Raw genomic sequence first — 20,569 nt, 5'->3', positions numbered from 1 at the left:
CATTTTGAAATTTCTTACCTTATCTTGACAGAACAATATATAAAACAATCTTGCTCCGTCAAGGTGGAACAAGATAGCTTTAAGAGAAGTACCCTCCAACATCACCCCACAACGCTAAATGTGGTCTTGTTAGTGGTATTCATTACCACTAACCACACTATAAAGAATTGCAGTTCCCCTGTGAGACACATGGAAGCAGAATCATTTAAACAATTGATACTAATGATGATAACGGGTGCAGTTTAGTCTTTTAAAAGGTTACAAATTTTTACCGTATTCCTCAATGGTCTAATTATATTTATTGTCCTTATTTTATCCTTGTTTCATTTCCTATGGATACGTAAGCCAAACCACATTGAATTCTTTGCTTTTTTAGCCAGAACAAATTTTTGTGGGTTATTTTGTTATCCTATCTGGCTCAGTTACAGAATACTTTATTCTGAGCATAGCACTGTTTTCGTTCTGTTTTCCCACAATTTTCTACGTATCATTCAGGATCAGACATTGATCGAGGTAATCCTTGCTTCTTTCACCTGGTGAAAGCATTTTTTGTTGAGCATTATGACACCTTGCACATGCCACCCCGATGTAAATATAACCATAAGACTGTAGAAATAGAATGAGGCCATTTGGTCCACTGAGCCTGCTCTGCCATTCAAATCATGGCTGATGTATTTATCCCCTCAAAACCATTTTCTGCATTCTTGGACCCCCTGACTAATCGAGAATCTGTCAACCATTTTAAATATACCCTAAAAACTTGCCCTCTATGGCCATCTGTCCCAACAAATTCCATAGATTCACCACCCTCTGGCATAAGACATTTCTCATCTCTGTCCCAAAGGAATATCCTTTTATTATGAGGCTGTGCCTTCTGGTACCAAACACTTCCACTACTGAAATTATCTTCTCCATGTCCGATCTATCCAGGTCTTTCAATATTTGATCGGTTTCAATCTTTCTAGACTCCAATCAGTGTTTTGTTCTGAATTCCAGTTAGTACAGGCCCAGAGACACAAACACTTTTGATATGTTAATTCTCTCATTCCATAGAACCATAGAACAGTACAGCACAGAGACAAGCCCCTTCAGCCCTTCTAGTGTGTGCCAAACCATTTTTTTTGCCTAGCCCCACTGACCTACACCCAGTCCATAGTCCTCCATACTTCTCCCAACCTGTCCAAATTCTTCTTAAATGTTAAAATTCACCCCGTATTCACCCCCTCAGTTGGCAGCTCCCTACATTACCATCACTCTGAATGAAGAAGTTCCCCTCAAAACTTTTCCCCTTTCACTCTTAACCCATGTCCTCTGATTTGTACCTCACCTTCCCTCAGTGGAAAAATTCTATTTACAACATTTACTCTGTCTATCTCCCTCATAATTTTAAATACCTCTATCAAATCTCCCCTCATTCTCTTATGCTCCAGGAAATAAACTCCTAACCTGTTTAACCTTTCCTTGTAACTCAGTTCCTGAAGTCCAGGCAACATCCTAGTAAATCTTCTCTTCACTCTTTCTATCTTATTGATATCTTTTCTGTAGTTAGGTGACCAAAACAGCACACAATACTCCAAATTTGGCCTCACCAATGTCTTATACAACTTTTGAATAATATCCCAATTCCTATACTCAATACTTTGATTAATGCCGAAAGCTCTCTCCAAAACCCTATCCATCTGTGACACCACTTTCAAGGAATTATGTATCTGTATTCCCAGATACCTCTGTTCTACTGCATTCCTCAGTGCCCTACCATTTACCATGGTTTGTCCTTCCAAAATGCAACACCTCACACTTGTTTGCATTAAATTCCATCTGCCATTTTTCAGCCCATTTTTCCATCTGGTCCAGATCCCTCTGCAAGCTTTGAAAGCCTTCTTCGCTATCCACATTGCCTCCAATTTTGTGTCATCTACAAACTTGCTGATCTAATTTAATCATTCATTATCAACCAGATCATTGATATAGATGACAAACAACAATAGTCCCAGCACCGATCCCTGAGGCATACTACTAGTCACAGGCCTCCAGTCTAATAAACAAGCACTCATCCCTCCCCACCAATCGCCCCCCGGCACCTTTTCCTGTGGCCGTAGATGGTGCAACACTTGCACCCACACCTCCCCAGGCCTTTCAAATGAAGCAACACTTCATTTGTGTATCTGCAGAACCGATTTGCTGCATCTGGTGCTCCTTCTGTGGCCTTCTCTAAATCAGAGAAACTGAGTACAGATTGGGAGATCGCTTTGCTGAGCACTTTCACTCCATCCGCTCCAGTGACAGATACCTCCCAGTAGCCAACCATTTCAGTTCTGCGTCACACTCCCACACACATATGCATGTCCATAGCCTTATGTACTATCCCAAGAAGACCACCCACAAATTGGAGGACAACACCTGATTTTCAGTCTGCGCACTCTCCAGCCAGATGGCATTAACATCGACTTTTCCGGTTTCTGCTAATCTGCTCTCTTCTTCCCCTCCCCCATTCCCCTAGCCCTTTCTAGTTCTCCTCCAACCATTCCCCCTCGCTTCACCTAGCCATCTCTTTTCCACCTATCATCTCCTGCCTTTGTGACCACTCCTTTGTTCAGATACCTGCCAACATTTTCTATACATTGATGAAGTGCTAAAGCATTAAATGTCGATTATGTATTTTAACTTTGCTATATTGTAGCGCATCGAATAACTCAAAGATTTGTTGACTCAAACCATGACTTTTATTAACAAAAGACTGGAGCGTAATACATCAAGGTTTTTTTTCCGAAACTTTATTTATTAATTTTAACCTATGAAGAAAGTAAGTAATTCACGTACAGAAAAAATACAAAATAAAGTAATACAAGTATAAATAATATAGTTAATACAATACCAATCTCAGCATCTCCCCCTAACAACTAAAAACTAAGACTAAAAAAAAACTATTTTTAACCCCTAAACCCCTCTCCCCACCCCCACGATAAAGAGTGAAGAATTAGTACTATTAGTATAATAAAAAATATATATATATCTTTAAAAAAAGATCGAAGTATATAAAAAACCAAAAAAAATTTAATTAAGTATTAATTATTAATCCAAAAATTTTTATTATATAAGAATATATACGAAAAAACAAAAACAAAAAGAACTTAAATGAAAAAAAACCAACTAATAATAAAAAAAACTAAAAAAAATGAAAACATATATATAGAAAAAATATATAATAAAAGTAATACATCAAGGTTGACCAGTCCAGACTGACCTGGGTCTGGTTAGAAGCAGCCCTTTATGACCTGCCAGTAGGCGTGGCTACCGCTCTCAGCCAATCACTACTACTATATGTAAATATATACAAATATATAGATTGGTGATAGTATCCTGTACTATCACATATATAAAGGACACTGCTTGACCTGCTGAGTTTCTCCAGGTTTGTGTTTTTACTTTTTAAAGCCACCTCCACTCTCTGGCTTCTCCCATGTAACCAATGTTGAATCCAGTTGACTACCTCCCCGTGAATAGCTAGCGTCTGAACCTTTTTGACTAACCTCCCATGTGGGTCCTTATCGAAAGCCTTACAAATCCACAGCCTTTCCTTTGTCAACTTTCTTGGTAACCTCCTTGATAAGATTGGTTAAAAACAACCTGAGCTCATTAGACAAACTTCAAACCATCCAGTGCTTTTACAATATGGGAGACCCAGTCAATAAGTGGAAAATTAAAATCTCCTACTATCACAACCTTTCTGCAGCTGTCTGCTATCACTTGACAGATTTGCACCTCCAATTCTTACTGACTATTGGGGGTTCTATAATACAACCCCATGAGTGTGGTCATACCTTTCCTATTCCTCAGTGGACGAGCCCTCTGGTCTGTCCTGCCTGAGCACAGCTGTGATATTTTCCCTAACAAGCAATGCCACTCCACCCATTTTCATCCCCCATGTTCTATCACATCTAAAGCATTGAGCTGCCAGTCCTGCCCTTCCTGCAACCAAGTTTCACTGATGGCCACAATGTCATAATTCCACATGCCAATCCACACTCTAAGCTCTTCTGCCTTTCCTACAATACTTTTATTGAAAGAAATGCACCTTAGAAAACTTCATCCACCTACAACCCATTGACTTCTAACAGTGTATGCAATTTTTACATGATCTTTTCCCGCCTCCACTCTATATGCTCTGCCACTCTGGTTCCCATCCCCCTGCAAATCTAGTTTAAACTCACTGGAGCAGCACTAGCAAGCCTTACTGCAAGGATATTAGTCCCCCTCCAGTTCAGATGAAAACCGCCCCATCGATACAGGCCCCACCCTTCCTGGGAAGCGACCCCAATGATCCAGAAATCTGAAGCCCTCCCTCCTGCACTACATTTTTAGCCACGTATCAATTGACATTATCCTCATACTTCTAACCTCAGTAACATGTGGCATGGGAGTAATCCTGAGATCACAACCATGGTGGTCCTGTCCTTCAGTCTAGCACCTGAACTTTCCTTGCAGGACTTCCTCACCCTTCCTACCCATATCATAGGTCCCTAAATGGACCATGACATCTGGCCGCTCACCCTCCCTCCTGAGAATACTGCGAGCTCAATTTGAGATATATCGAACCCTAGCACCAGGGAGGCAACATACCATCCAGGATATTCGATCTCTTCCACAGAACCTCTTATCTGTCCCTCTAACTATGGAATCCCTATCACTCCTCACTTCCCTTTTTAATCACAGGACCAGTCTCTGTGCGAGAGACCTGATCACCATGGCTTACCACAGTCAATCCCCCACAACAGTCTTCAAAATGGTATATTTGTTATTGAGGGGAATGGCCACAGGGGTGTCCTGTATTGACTGTCAGTTCCCTTTCCCTCTCCTAACTCTCACCCACCTAGCTTCCTGCTGCCTCCTAGGTGTGACAGCATCCCTGTAACTCCTGTCTATCACACCCTCTGCCTCCTGAATGATCTGGAATTCATCCAACTCCAGCTCCATTTCCTTAACTTGGCTTGTCAGGAGCTGCAGCTGGATGCACTTCTCACAGATGAAGTTGTCAGGGATACTGCTGGCTTCTCTAATGACCCACATTCTGCAAAAGGAGCATTCCCCTACCTTGGCTGCTATTCCCACTGTTTATGACTAGAGAAACAAAATGTATGATATCTAAAACCTACCCTTACCTGTGCCTGCCTGCAGAATACTTTTTGTTCCATGAAAAGGGTAGCCCTTTCTTATTTCAACTACTATAATCCCTCACCTCTTACCTTTTCTCCACAAAGCCTGTTGAGCCAACTTTTTACCACTCTGACTCTGACCACTCCCTTGATGACTTCTCCGCTACGCAGTCCCTCACTTTTATAGTGATACTTGGCTTCTTCCTCCAATCCTGGAATCTTTCTTTTAAATCTCCTCTGGACTCTCTCCAATGCGAGCACATCCTTCCTTAGATATGGGGCTCAAAACTATTCTCAATACACCAAATGCTGTCTGACCAACACCAGAGAAGGCTTCAGGATTGCATCCAAGCTTTTATGTTCTAGTCCTCTCAAAATGAATGTTAATGTTGCATTGCCTCTCTTACCACTGACTCAACCTATGTTATATGTGGATTATGGAGAAACACATGGCCTCCCTGCTTGCCTGGAATATTGTGGATTGTGGGTTGTCACATGTCCTCCATGTCTGAAAGTTATTCAGAAGTCACATTACCTGTCAATCAAGTTGGACTCCAGCTACCCATTAGAGCACACCTTGCCGTTGGCTCGTTTAAATTACCTAGGGTCATTATTGGCTAGACACCCAGATCAGATCTGTTTAAAACATCAACACATAGCACATTCTTGCTCTCTGCCTCATGGTCTAAGCCCTGGACATCGCTCCATGCAAGGACACTCCATGTGGACGTCGGTGGAAGTGTCGTGGGTAAGCTGTGCACTACAGTGAAGCTGAGCCTTGCAGAGGGCTGCACCCCCGTTGGTACACTAAACTGGGTATGTATGTGAAAGTCCCTGTCTGTGTTCAAATGTCTGAGCATGCAGAGTATAGGCAGCCTCTTTTATCGGAGTCCAATGTCTATATCATTGTTTAAGTAAAATAATAATCGAGTACCATTTGACGTTCTTCCCTGTTTGTCTCCCATAAGTTCATTAAAGTTACGTGTGATAGAGGAGTCACGTGATGGAGTAGTGGCCGGTAGGAGAATACCAGCCCTCTCCAGAAAAGAAGCAATAAAGTGAAGAAAATGCAAAGTTCAAGAAACACAAAACATAACAAATAAAAGATAAAGTTGTGGAGAAAAGAAAGAAAATGGGACCCAAGAAGGAAAAAGTAAAAACAACAGAAAAAAAAGAAGAAAATACGCCGGAAAAGAAAGGAGAAGGCCTTACCTGCATGAAAGAACAGGGAGCCATCGTGGAGAAAAGAGCCCATTCCCCAAGGTTGGTGACGATCCTGCAGAGTCGCGACCTCCCGACCGCTGGACTGCAAAAATGGCTCTCTGAGCCAAAACAAAAGTGCGCAACTACGCATGCACAGTGCGTTCACTAAGGAAAAAGAGAACACCGACGGGAGGGGGGGCCCAGCTGAAGAGCGAGCAAACACAGCACGAGCAGCTGAGGGATGCCCGACACCACGGCTCTCAGCTGGAAGAAGAGGAAAGCAACAGGAAAGGGAGTGATAGGAAAGAAGAAAAGCAACAGGAGGCCCAACAGATGACTAACTCAGAAGAAGAGGACCAACAGCAAGAAGCCAACCAAGAAGAAGCCCAGCAAAGTGAGGCAAGCAACTCAACAAGAAAGTCAGAAGAGACACAGATAAAAGGAAGAGAAGTAGAAGACACAAACACAGGTGCAGACACAGAAGAAGAGGAAGAAAAAGACCAAGCTCTGCACAGAGAAATAGAAGGCAAAATAGATGGACAGTATATAGATTTTAAAAATTTCAAGAACAAATGAGAGCATTAAAAGAATGGTTGACATTAGAATTTAGTGAAATGAAAAAAAAAGAAAAGCACAGAAGAAAAACTGAGTAGAATAGAGCTGGTCATGACAGAAATAGGGAAAAGATTAGAAAATGTGGAAGAATGAGAAACGGCTGTAGAAATGGAAGTGAATGACTTAAGAAGAAAATGACAAAAAAGTTAAACACAAGAGTTGTTAGCTCAGAAGATGGATATAATGGAAAACTATAGTAGGCGAAACAACATAAAGATAGTGGGCCTAAAGGAAGATGAAGAAGGCACAAATATGAAAGAATTTATAAAAGAATGGATCCCAAAGGTCCTGGGAATGCCAGAAATACAGGAACAAATGGAAATAGAAAAGGCATGCAGAACACTAGCTCCGAAACCACAGACACAGCAAAAACTAAGATCCGTTTTAGTAAAATTTCTGAGATACACGACAAGAGAAAATACACTGGAGAGGGTAAGGAATAAAATTAGAGAAGACAAAAAAACATTGGAATACAAAGGTCAAAAAATATTTTTTTACCCAGACATAAGTTTTGAACTCTTAAAGAAGAGGAAGGAGTTTAATACAGCAAAATCGATCCTATGGAAAAAAGGTTATAAATTCATGTTAAGACATTCAGCTGTGCTTAAAATATTTATCCCTGGGGAGCAAAACAGACTGTTCTCGGATCCGGAGGAAGCATGAGAATTTGCAGAATGCCTGCAGGACAGAAGGAGAGATGAAGAGATGTAACAAGAACAAAGAACAACAACAAAATACATTTAAGGATGTAAAAATAATGTATAAGTAAGAACTAAAGAAGGGAAAGAAGAGGGAAGAAAGGAAATAGGGGAGAAAAAAGATGAGCTTTGTTATATGTGAAGATAAAAAAAAATTCTGGAGGGTGTTGGGTGGGAGAGAATAACAATCACTGCAAAATCAGTTGATGCTTGCGAGCGGGTTCGCAATCCAAATGGTGAGGGGAGTTGTGGTTGCCCGGCAAGGGACAAGGGGCAACTTAGAGAGGGGGAGGGGGACATTTGGGGTTAAGGGAATTTTAGATGTGGGAGTTGTTGAAGTATTTTATGTTTTAAAAGCATTGTCATACATTGAGTTCAAAAAGGGAAAACTGAGAGATGAAAATGGGGGAAAGGGGGATGGTGGTGGTGAGGAAGTGGAATTGAGGTGTAAACAGAATATGAGATGGCCATGTTGAACTATATGACTATAAATATTAATGGAATACATAACCTAATTAAACAAAAAAGGCTATTAAATTTCCTGAAAAAAGAAAAAATAGACATAGCATTTGTGCAGGAAACGCATCTAACTGAAGTGAAACATAATAAATTAAGGAGAGACTGGGTAGGGCACGTAACGGCAGCATCATATAATTCAAAAGCCAGAGGTGTAGCTATATTAATAAATAAAAATGTACCAATCAAAATAAAGGAGGAAATAATAGATCCAGCAGGGAGGTATATAATGATAAAGTGTCAGATATATTCAGAATTCTGGAATTTGATCAATATATATGCACCTAATGACGAGGATCAAAAGTTTATGCAAGATATTTTTTTGAAGATTGCAGATATGCAGGGGAATATATTGATAGGAAGGGATTTTAACCTTAATTTGGATCCAATGTTGGATAAAACAGGACAAAAGACTAGCAAAAAGAATAAAGTGGCCAAATTTATGGTTAAATCAATGCAGGAAATGAAACTTATGGATATATGGAGGAGGCAGCACCCAAGAGAGAAGGAATACTCATATTATTCGCGTAGGCATAAAGAATAATCAAGGATTGATATGTTTTTGTTGTCGGCCCCTATTCAAGGGAGAGTTAGGAAAACTGAATATCAAGCTAGATTGCTATCTGATCATTCACCCCTGTTATTAGCAATAGAACTGGAGGACATCCCACCAAGAACATATAGAGGAGGTTAAACTCCATGCTACTTAATAGACAGGAATTTAGAGTTTATTGAATGCCAAATTAAAATGTACTTTGAAGTAAATATGGAATCAGTGAAAGACAAATTTATATTATGGGATGCAATGAATGCCTTCATTAGAGGGCAGATAATAAGTTATATAACTAAGATGAAAAAAGACTACAATCGGGAAATAGAACAGTTGGAAAGGGAGATAGTCAGTACAGAAAAGGAATTAGCAACAAGGGAAGATATAACAAAAAGAGAATTGGCCGCAAAGTTACGTGTCATTGTAACATTTGTGTCCAGAGTTATCTCTCTGTGAATCCACTGAACCTGATACTCTTCTCAACTTGACAACCTACAAGTTAAACTTTATGGAATCCTGCACTAACATTCCTAAGCCCCTTTCAACTTCTGTTTTCTGAATTCTTCCCCATTGAGAAAATAGTCTTATACCTTTATGCTTTCTCTCAAAATATATGAGCGTACACTTCCCCGCACTGTATTCCATCTGGCACTTCGCCCATTCCCCCAACCTGTCGAAGTCTCTCTGTAGAGTCTCTGCTTCCTCAGCATTACCTGCTCTTCACCAATATTTGTATCATCTGGAAACATCACCAAGCCATCAATTCCTTCACTCCAATCATTAATATATAAAGTGAAAAGTAGCGGACTCAACATTGATCCCTGCAGAACACCACTAGTTATCAGCAAACAATTAGAAGAGACGTGTTTTATTCCCACTCTTTACTTCCTGCTTGTCCATCCGTGCTAGTATCTTTCCCATAATACCATGGGGCCCCATCTTGTTTAGCAGCACCTTATACAAAGACCTCCTGAAAATTCAAGTAAATGACATTCATTGGCTCTCCTTTGTCTGTCCTGTGTGTTATTTCCTCAATTTGTTTGGCAAGATCTCCCCTGAACAAAACCTGCTGACGTGAGGGTATTTTATCTTATGCTTCAAATCTCATCATTAATAATGGGCCTAATATGTTATCAACCAACCTATTGTTCTCCAAAATTACTACCTTGCTCAGGATTTGATTTATTTTTTTAACCACTACACCCCCCCCCCCCCCCACCCCTTCTGCCCCCATGCCTGATTTGGATGTTTAGCACCCAGCTGTGATCTTCTTTCAGCCATGGCTCTGTTATCCCCACATGATCACTCCTATCAATTTCTAATTGTGCTTTAAACTCATCTATCTGGGTTCAGAAGAATGGGGCGGGGGGGAGGAACACCTCATAGAAGCTTTTTGAATGTTGAAAGGCCTGGAAAAATTACATGTGGCAATGTTGCTTCTTGCGGTCGAGGAGTTAAGGACAAGGGGGCACCATTTCAGAATTGAAGGGCGGCCATTTTAAACAGAGATGTGGAAGAATTTCTTTAGTCAGAAAGTGCAAAGCCTCTGGAATCTGCTAGCAAGGGCAGCTGTGGTCATTGGGTGTATTTAAGGCAGAGATTGGTGTGTATCTGAATAGTCAGGGTATATCAAAGGTTAAGGGGAGAGGGCAGGGGAGTGAGGCTGAGTGGGAAAATGAACCAGCTCACGATGGAATGGCAGAGTGAACTTGAAGGGCTGAATGGCCTACTTCTGGCTCTTTTCTTTTATGGTCTTATAGTTTCATGGACTGCAGAATCTTGCAGAAAAGTGAATTCCCACTATTTTTTAAATTAATCATGAGAACGTCAAATATACAGCTGCAAACAAAAGTTCATGTGACACATGCATAAATCACAATTGACATTACAAGTTGAATTACATGTCATTTCCAATTCCTAAATTGCATGAATTCATTGATGTGTATTTAATTTTTTTTTTGCATACTTTCCGTATATTAAAAATTAAACAGAACAAGTCCAAATGGTGCTTCTCAAAAAATGAAGTGAGAGTTAACATTTTATGACATCTGCAAAGTATGGGCTTTTAAATTTTAAATGTAAATTTAGACATACAATGCGGCTACAGGCTCTTCTGGCCTACAATTCTCAGTACGTTTTTGAATGGTGGGAGGAAATTGGAACATCCGGAGGAAAGCCACACATACATGAGGAAAACATACAAACTCCTTCCAGACAGTGTTGGATTTGAACCCCAGTCGTTCTCCTCAGCATCTCACCTCTCTGCTGCTGAACCCACTGGTGATGACAAAAGTAGAGCTGGTGGAAGTGGTAGACCAATGCAATCAATAAAGATCAAGGTGCCACAAGTTTCATCAGCCTCTGTGCACATACTCTGATATATGATGGACATGGAAACATTGTAGCTCCATTGCTTTTGGTGCAGCTTTGTTGTGTTTTTCATTGGTATCTTGGAGATGCTTTCGCTGCCCTTGCATGCTAATCTCATCAAGGGCTGATGGTGTTAAAGTCAACCCATTGGATACAGTTCTTCAGATTGACTTTGAAACAGCTGTGAAGATTTGGAATTCTCTACCCTAGAGGCCTGTGGGGGTTCACTCACTGAAATAAGAATGATTAAAATATTTCTGGACATTAGAAGAATTAGGGGTGTGATGAATGTGCTCTGATTAATCTTTAGTCTATTGTTAAAACTATATTTCATATGTGCATATATATATATCTTAGTAAAAGTTAGTTTTGGGTGGACACGGCTCATTTACATTCAATGCATGCACATGGTTCTTTGCAGCTGTTAGCTGGCTTCAGCATCAAAAATGCATTTGCATTTTAAACACCATTGGCCACAGAAGCCAAATTGCAGAGACAGAACAGCTGTTGATTGCAGTTGAAGAAAGAGGGATGGAAGGATTTATGATAGGTTTTGAGATACTGAAAACAATAGGTGTTATAAACGCAGGGCCATTTTTCCCTCATTTGAGCAGACACCACGGAGGCACACAGGAACTTAATGCTTTTAACACATCAGTGTGCAAAGACCTTAAGAACTTTGTTATGGACCCTGGACAGTTTTATATTTGGACCAGGAACAAGACTGAAATGCAGCATGCTGAGAAAGCAAGCAGCTGCTTGGAGCGCGAGAGCCATGAACTGGGAGAATTGACAGCTGTCAAGAGCACGAGAGCCCCGGGCTGAAGCCAGTGAGCTCATGGAGAGCATGCCCACTATTGTCAACCCCTCTCCACCAATCAAGAGAGCTGAAGGCATGTGCTGGGGCAGTTGAAGAGCCCAGCGCGCTGAGTTTGAACAGTCATTTCAGATGTCAGTTAGTCAGACGATTGGTCTGTGTGTGGGTGCCTGGCAACTTCAGCAGGCAGGAGGCTGAGTTTTGTTCACAGGTTCCAGCACTGCTTTTTCCATGGGTGCCATCACTGTTGTCCTGACAGCAGTACGTGAGAACTTCATGTTAGTGACGAGGAGGTCACTGTGTGAAAATTCCCCTGTGAAGAAATTAAATGTGGCTGTTACCACATTAAAAACTTAGGAAAGTCTCTGGTGTTTCCCTGCAAAGGTCGTAAGTCTGGAGTGATGACACTAATCTCTCTCCATGTCCATCTGAAAGACCTGTGTACAACTAAACTAAGAAATCGATGCTTGGAGATCACATTCTGTTGACTGCTCTTTTGACTGACTGACTTGAGGTGAGTGACTTGAGGTTTTATTTTGGGGCATTTTGGGCTTGGATTGTAATGGTCTGGGGATTTTTTTCCACATGCACAATATAAATATCTGTTGTTAGTATATAGTTCCAATAAAGGCTTATATTCAGGTGTTAATTTTATTGAGTTAATTCTATTATTGACAAATGTTAATAATTTTTGAGTTAAGCTTCTTTCTTCTTTCTTTGGCTTGGCTTGGCGGACGAAGATTTATGGAGGGGTAAATGTCCACGTCAGCTGCAGACTCGTTTGTGGCTGACAAGTCCGATGCAGGACAGGCAGACACGGTTGCAGCGGTTGCAGGGGAAAATTGGTTGGTTGGGGTTGGGTTTTGGGTTTTTCCTCCTTTGTCTTTTGTCAGTGAGGTGGGCTCTGCAATCTTCTTCAAAGGAGGTTGCTGCCCGCCGAACTGTGAGGCGCCAAGATGCACGGTTTGAGGCGATATCAGCCCACTGGCGGTGGTCAATGTGGCAGGCATCAAGAGATTTCTTTAGGCAGTCCTTATACCTCTTCTTTGGTGCACCTCTGACACGGTGGCCAGTGGAGAGCTCGCCATATAACACGATCCTGGAGAGGCGATGGTCCTCCATTCTGGAGATGTGACCTACCCAGCGCAGTTGGATCTTCAACAACGTGGATTCGATGCTGTCGGCCTCTGCCATCTCGAGTACTTCGATGTTAGGGATGAAGTCGCTCCAATGAATGTTGAGGATGGAGCGGAGACAACGCTGGTGGAAGCGTTCTAGGAGCCGTAGGTGATGCTGGTAGAGGACCCATGATTCGGAGCCGAACAGGAGTGTGGGTATGACAACGGCTCTGTATACACTTATCCTTGTGCGGTTTTTCAGTTGGTTGTTTTTCCAGACTCTTTTGTGTAGTCTTCCAAAGGCGCTATTTGCCTTTGCGAGTCTGTTGTCTATCTCGTTGTTGATCCTTGCATCCGATGAAATGTGTCTAACAATTGCTGCTGGTGAGGCTGAACAACTTAAAAGACAGAAATGATCTCACATAAGTGACATGAGAGATTTGCCAGAAATATATTACTGAAATCCAAAACAAAGGGGTTAGTTGAAAAAAATCTGCCATTTTGTTAAGATGCAGAACTGACCAGCAGCAATATTTCCTGCAGAGGGGGAAAAGCTGCCTATGTATTACTCCTAATAAAAGGGTAACACTGAAAAGTGTATTTCAAAAGGGATACCACTTTCCCACTGCTCTTTTGAAAATAAAGCGTGCAGCCTCCTCATGGAAGAAATCTGAAATCAGAAGATAGAAGATCTTCTCATATTGACATCCTGGAAAGACAAGACTTGTATTATCCTATTCAGAAGAGAGAAAACATAAGTGGCTTTTAATCAAGTAAGACCATTTATCATTTGAGCTCAGAAGATGGTGGCTTTCTCAAGGACAATTCATAGAAAGAATTGTGAGTTTAAAGAGACCTAAAGATATAATGTTTAAAAGTGCATTATAATTATTTCTGAACTGAAAATTTAAGACCTTCAAGCAAGACTAAAATGATGCAATGATGCTAAAGTATTAAAATGAACTTTTCAGGATTTGGGACTTTAACTCACACGCACACGCACACGCACACACTTGAATTTACCCTTGTTTGGTGAGTTTTTCCATTGTTCCTTTGTTAGTGCTAAAAAAGTCTCTTTAGTCCCTATCAAAATTGAGAGGGCTGTTAGTTCATAACAGGGGAGAAAGGGAAACATTTCGGAAAATGGCACAGATGCAAAAGATCTGCCATCATCACTGTCAGATATTCTCTATAAGAGGCGACAGAGTCGCCAGGGGCCAGAGAACATTTAAAAGGGGGCACAGACTGAAATCATAAAGTATTTTTTACATGTTTATGTAGTTGGTTGTTCAAAATTCAAAGTTTAGATTTATTATCAGAGAATCGGTAGTACAAAAATAAAACTGTACTCAAGAAAGGAAATGTATACAAGAGAGAAATGTAAATAAAGGAAAAGTGGAAATCAACTGACTGTGCAATAGAGAAAATGAATACAGTAAAATCTGGGTATCTGGCACCTCTGGGGATTGCAGATGCTGGACATGCAAATTTTCTGGTTGCCTGACACAGAATCTTACAATGCCTAACTAATACACCTGCATTAAGAATAAACAATATGGGAGACAAAAGAAAGTGCAAAATAGTAAGTTATTTGAAAAAAAATCAGTATTGTATACCTTAATTTTGGAAATTCACTTTAATCAAATAACTCCCATAACTTACAAAATTTCAATTTCAATTCAAACGCTGGTCATTGGCACGGTAACAGCTATGCTAACCGTACTGCATCATAATTACCCCCACCAAGTTTACAGATAAAACCTTACTAATATACTTAATACTAGTAAAGATAAAGACACTTACTAGGCAGGGATAGGAAGAAACATTAAGAGAGTTGCCCCAGTGGCGAGCAGAATTGGCCAGCTCATCATCCTGCGTGCTGCAATTTCATTCAAACCACTGCTTCAGGCAGGGCACACAGACATGTCAGCATGAAACGGTTAGCCACTAGGAAATCCCTGTCAAAGATGTGGACAGAGTGAGGGTGATATCCAAGTTTGCGTCCAGTCTCTCCAATGTAGAGAAGGCCACAATGGGAGCACAGGATGCAGTCGTTGATCCCTGCAGATACATAAATGAAGCGTTCCTTCACTTTTTTGAATATTTTATTTAAAAGTTTTTCCATACAGATAACTATTAAACAGCTATGCAATAAAATAATTGTTTAAATTAACAAAAAATCCATTTGCCACATGATGGTTATAACCCCACCCCTTCCTTCCCCCTCCCTCTCCCCCTCACAAAGAATACCACATATATATATATATATATATATATATATATATATAGATAGATAGATAGATAGATAGATATAGATATATAAAGATTTATATAAAGTATAAATAAAGAGAAAGAAAGAATATAATATTATGGATTGCCTGGAGCCTCACAACTCAACACACTGAAATTCAACAGATTTTATCTAGCATTTTTCATTTTAAGGAAGAAGGTTAACACAGGTCTTAAGAGGCTGGAAGAACAGTCCTACATAGTTAAACCTAAAATTCTTTTATATACAGGCTCCAGATTCACAAAAATATGGGATATTTATTTCTCAAATTATATGTAATTTTCTCTAATGCCATACAACTTTGAATTTCTGCATTCCATCTTCCTATATCTAAATATAAGTCTGATTTCCAAGTCACTGCAATATAATTCCTTGCTACTACCAATGCTATTTTGACAAATTTTGTTTGGTATATTGACAATTTTAGTTTAGGTTTTGTTTCTTCTATGTTCCCAGTAAAAATAAATCTGGGTTTAATGGAAGTACTGTGCCTGTAACTTGTTATAAAAAGTTTAGTAAATCCACCCCAAAAGGAGAATGTCTAGCCACATTATCCACTGACTGTCTTGTTTTACCAAAGCCTGTCTGGTCCATATTTATTAATTTTGGTAGAAATGCAGACATCCTATTTGCCAGTGTTTTAGCAATAATCTTACAAATAAATAGGTCTATACGATGACAGCTTCAAAGGGTCATGATCTTTTTTTGGTATCACAGTAATTATTATTGTTGTAAATGATTCTGGGAGATTATGAGTTCTTGATGCTTGATCAAGCATTTCATTAAATCTTTAAATTCTTTATAAAATTCAGGTGGAAAACCATTCTCTCCTGGTTCTTTATTACTTTGTAATGAACTAATTGCTCCCTTCACTTCTAGTTGTGTAATATTTGCACTTAATTCTTTCTGATCTACCATATTCAATCTAGGTAAATTTATCCGCGACAAATATCTCTTTATTTTATTCTCATCTTTTAAGGATTCTGAACTAAATAGTTTAGAATAAAATTTCCTAAACATCTCAATTATTTCTTGAGGTTTATAACTGACTACATTCAAATTATTTCTAATTACATTAATTGTTTTTGATACCTGCTCTGCTTTCAATTACCATGCAAGTACTTTATGTGATCTTTCACCTAAATCATAGTATCCTTGTTTAGTTCTTATAATAGCCTTTTCCATTCTATATGTTGGTAGTTTTTAAATTATTAATTGTCTGCTTTTATCCTTCAAAGTTTCTCTTAAACGATTATTTCTTGTTCTAATCTCTCTACCTCTTTCATATAGTTCTTTTCTGTTTTTTTTTTCTCCATGTTAACCTTCCAGAATTTGTACACAAGGCAGTCCATCTAATACCAAATCCTTTCAGTCCCCTGTCTTTTCAAATAACAGTCCATCATTCTATTTTTAATGGATTAAACATATGAATTGTTGCTTCAAGCTTCTGGTGTTGGAAGTGTTGACTCAAATGTTCTCAGATTGTGCACTGTGTCTACCATACTTATCCTTGCATCAAGGGCAGTCACCTTATAGGCTGCATGGTTCTTCAAACAGCTGGCAGCATTGACCATAATTATGAGTTGCCATGATAACAAGTATTTGTATAAATTATTTCAATGGCATATGTTTATAAATCCACCACATATTCATGGAATACTTTTATTTATTAATGAAGGGTCATTTTAAAGCAAATAAGGATGGATAAATCCCCAGGGCCTGACAATATATTCTCTTGGCCATTGAGAGAGGCTGGTGTAGAAATTGCAGGGTCTCTGGCAGAAATATTTAAAATGTCCTTAGCCACGGTTGTGGTGCCCGAGGATTGGAGGGTATCTCACGTTGTTCAAAAAAGCCTCCAAAAGTATCCCTGGAAATTATAGGCCCATGAGCCTGATGTCAATAGCAGGTAAGTTATTGGAAGGTGTTCTAAGAGATCGGTTATACAATTATTTGGATTGCCAGAAACTGATTAGGGATAGTCAACATGGCCTTGGGCATGGTAGGTCATATTTAATTAATCTTGCAGACTTTTTCAAGGTGGTTACCAGGAAAGTTGACAAACGAAAAGTTGTTGATGTTGTCATCATGGACTTTAGTAAGGGCTTTGACAAGGTCCCACTTGGGAGGTTAGTCAGGAAGGTTCAGATGCTAAGTATTCATGTGAAGTAGTGAATTGGATTTGACAATGGCTGGATGGGAGAAGCCAGGGAGTAGTGGTGGATGATTGATTCTCAGACAGGAGGCCTATGATTGGTGATGTGCCTTAGGGATCAGTGCTGGGACCATGGTTGTTTGTCATCTATATAAATGAACTGGATGATAATGTAGTAAATAGATCAGCAGGTTTGCAGATGAGATGACACTAAATTTAGTGGCATCGTGGACAGCAAAGAAGATTTTCAAAACTTGCAGAGGGATTTGGACCAGCTGGAAAAATGGCCTTAAAAATGGCAGATGGAATTTAATTCAGACAAGTCTATTTTGGAAGGTAGAAAAGAAGTAACTGGGAATACAGATTCATAATTCCCTGAATGTGGATAGGATTGTTGAGAGAGGTTTTGGCATATTGGTCTTCATAAATCAAAGTATTGAGTATAGGAGTTGGGATGTTATGGTAAAGTTGTACAAGACATTGGTGAGGCCAAATTTGGAGTATTGTGTGCAGTGTTGCTCATCTAACTACAGGAAAAATATCAATAAGATAGAAAAACTGCTGCGAAGATTTACTAAGAAGTTGCCCGGACTTCAGGAACTGAGCTACAGAGAAAGGTTAAACAGGTTAGGACTTTATTCCCTGGCCTGCAGAAGAATGAGGGGAGATATAATAGAGGTATTTGAAATTATGAGAATGATAGACAGAGTAAATGTAGGTAGGATTTTTGCACTGAGGGTAGGTACAAACCAGAGGATATGGGTTAAAAGTGAAAGGGGAAAAGTTTAGAGGGAACATGAGGGGGAACTTCTCACAGAGAGTGGTGAGAGTGTGGAATGAGCTGCCAGCTGAAGTGGTGAATACAGGCTCAATTTTAACATTTAAGAATTTGGACAGGTACATGGATGGAAGAGGTATGGAGGGCTGGGGTCTGGGTGCAAGTCAGTAGGATGAGGCAAAAAAAAGGTTTGGCAAATACTAGAAGGGGTCCGTTTCTTGTGCTGCAGTATTCTATGGTTCTATGGTTCACTATTGAGTTTGGAAGTATGTATAGTGTAAGATGCTGGAAAATCATGGTAAATGGTCAATGGAAAAATCTTTCTTAATAAATTCACTAACTATTGAAAAGAACAATAAGTGATCTGCATTTTGCCAATCTGCAACCTTGCTGCTTGGAATGATTCTGCCACATGAGAGGTCCACACAGCTGCCGACAGAAGAGAATATTAATATAATTCCTAATTAAAAATCAAGTTTTACTTCTTGAGCATATTTTTGTCATTTTGATCCTTTGGAACCTGCTGTGAGTCAGGTTCAATATCATATCCATAACTCTGCTCAATAAGGTGTATGTAGACAATTAACAGAATAATTGCTCGTATTTGATACAAACACAGATTTAAGAGATCTCCAGAGAAGTTTGTTTTTACTTGATTTGTCAACGAGTTACAACAATTTAGAACTAAAAGAATCATATCATGTAAGCAGAGAGGCAGTTTGTTCTCATCTGTGATTCTGAGGTTCAGGAACACTAATGGAGGCCTCCCTGATTTACATATTAATTGGATCTTAATGAATGTTGTGTGCAAATGACTCAGGCACATCCAGGGTAGATTAGTTTAAATGTGGTGTGTTTGATGCTTTCATGGCTTCAGTCATATGTAGAACTTGGTGATCAAGCCCATTTGGGAACCAAAGTTAATATATTAGCCTCTAAATGGTTCCTGGCAATCTCAAGAAATGGTACTGTTTATTTTATATGCAAATATCTCACTACTAATGCAGTTTCTCATCATGTTTAAATACCAACTTTTATGTTTTCCTTTGGAAATTATATGCATGACAATCATTCTTTGACAAATTTAATTTATAAACTACTGCTCCCATTATTATAAAGCATTGCTGCTTGACTAAATTAACTCATTTCACTTTGTGCACAGTGGGAGATAAATTCAAAAGTCATTGCTGAACGGCATAATGTGAGTAAACAATTCCCACCACTGCAGAAACCCACCTACCTCACTGTGAATATCTTTAACTAGGCAGTTTTACACAGCTACTGAAACGCAGAAACATTTAGGAAATTTTCTGCTCTGGTGGTAGTATAAAAATGTCAAGACGGAATTTATTATGTAAATTCTACCCCGTAATTTTTCCACTGGTACCCCTTCACATTTTTACAGGGTGGCTGCAGTCAAAAATGACCACAGCTTCTCTGTAAGAAATAGGCCTGACAAATATGATGCCACTTACGATCTTCAAGTGGTGATGATGTGCGTCGGACGTTTGTTTCATGTCCACGTCGACGTCCACCCACATTTGTTGAAGGGTCCACCCATGTTCACCCTCTGACAAATTCCGCAACACAGGAAGGCTGCATAAAAGTGCCCCTGTGTAAAGACCACATTGGAACACACTGGAGGTAATAATTCAGCTGTTTCTGTGTAAAAATCCCAACTGTTGAGCAAGGGATCTCCAATATCTACATGCTGCTCACAAAGTAACATATTTAATTAGCATTTTAACTGCATTCAAAGACAAGAATTGGAAAGAAGAATACATGAGAAAAAATCTTTTGCATTCCATTATTCTCATTGTCCAGTCTTTATAGGAAGGACTCTCATACAAAGAGAAAGATTTAAATGAATCACCAGCAATTTTCCAGTATCATTGAACATTTTTCTATGTTTGGATAGCTGACAGATAAAGCTCCTAAAGGTCTGATGAAAGATAGGGTTTGTTCTGAAAATGTAATCTCCATAAAGAACTGACTTCATACTTACTTGCATGTGTGCATTGGATAAGTCACCTCAGATTTCGCATTTCAGATTTATTGTTAGAGAACATACATGACATCACATACAACTCTGAGATTTATTTTTCCTGTAGGTGCAGCAGAATTACCACTAATTGGTAGTGAAAAAGATACAGCACAAACATGTAAACAAACAAAGAACTATAAACAGATAATAAATGTAAACAAACTGACTGTGCAGTGCAGAGAGAAGAAAATCTATAAAGTGTTCTTAAGAGTCCTTAAATGAGTCTCTGATTGAGTTTGTCGTTGAGGAGTCTGATGGTGGA

The sequence above is a fragment of the Narcine bancroftii genome, chromosome 4 (assembly GCF_036971445.1).
Source record: "Narcine bancroftii isolate sNarBan1 chromosome 4, sNarBan1.hap1, whole genome shotgun sequence".
In the NCBI taxonomy this organism is placed as follows: domain Eukaryota; kingdom Metazoa; phylum Chordata; class Chondrichthyes; order Torpediniformes; family Narcinidae; genus Narcine; species Narcine bancroftii.
Note: the sequence above shows the minus strand (reverse complement) of the source record.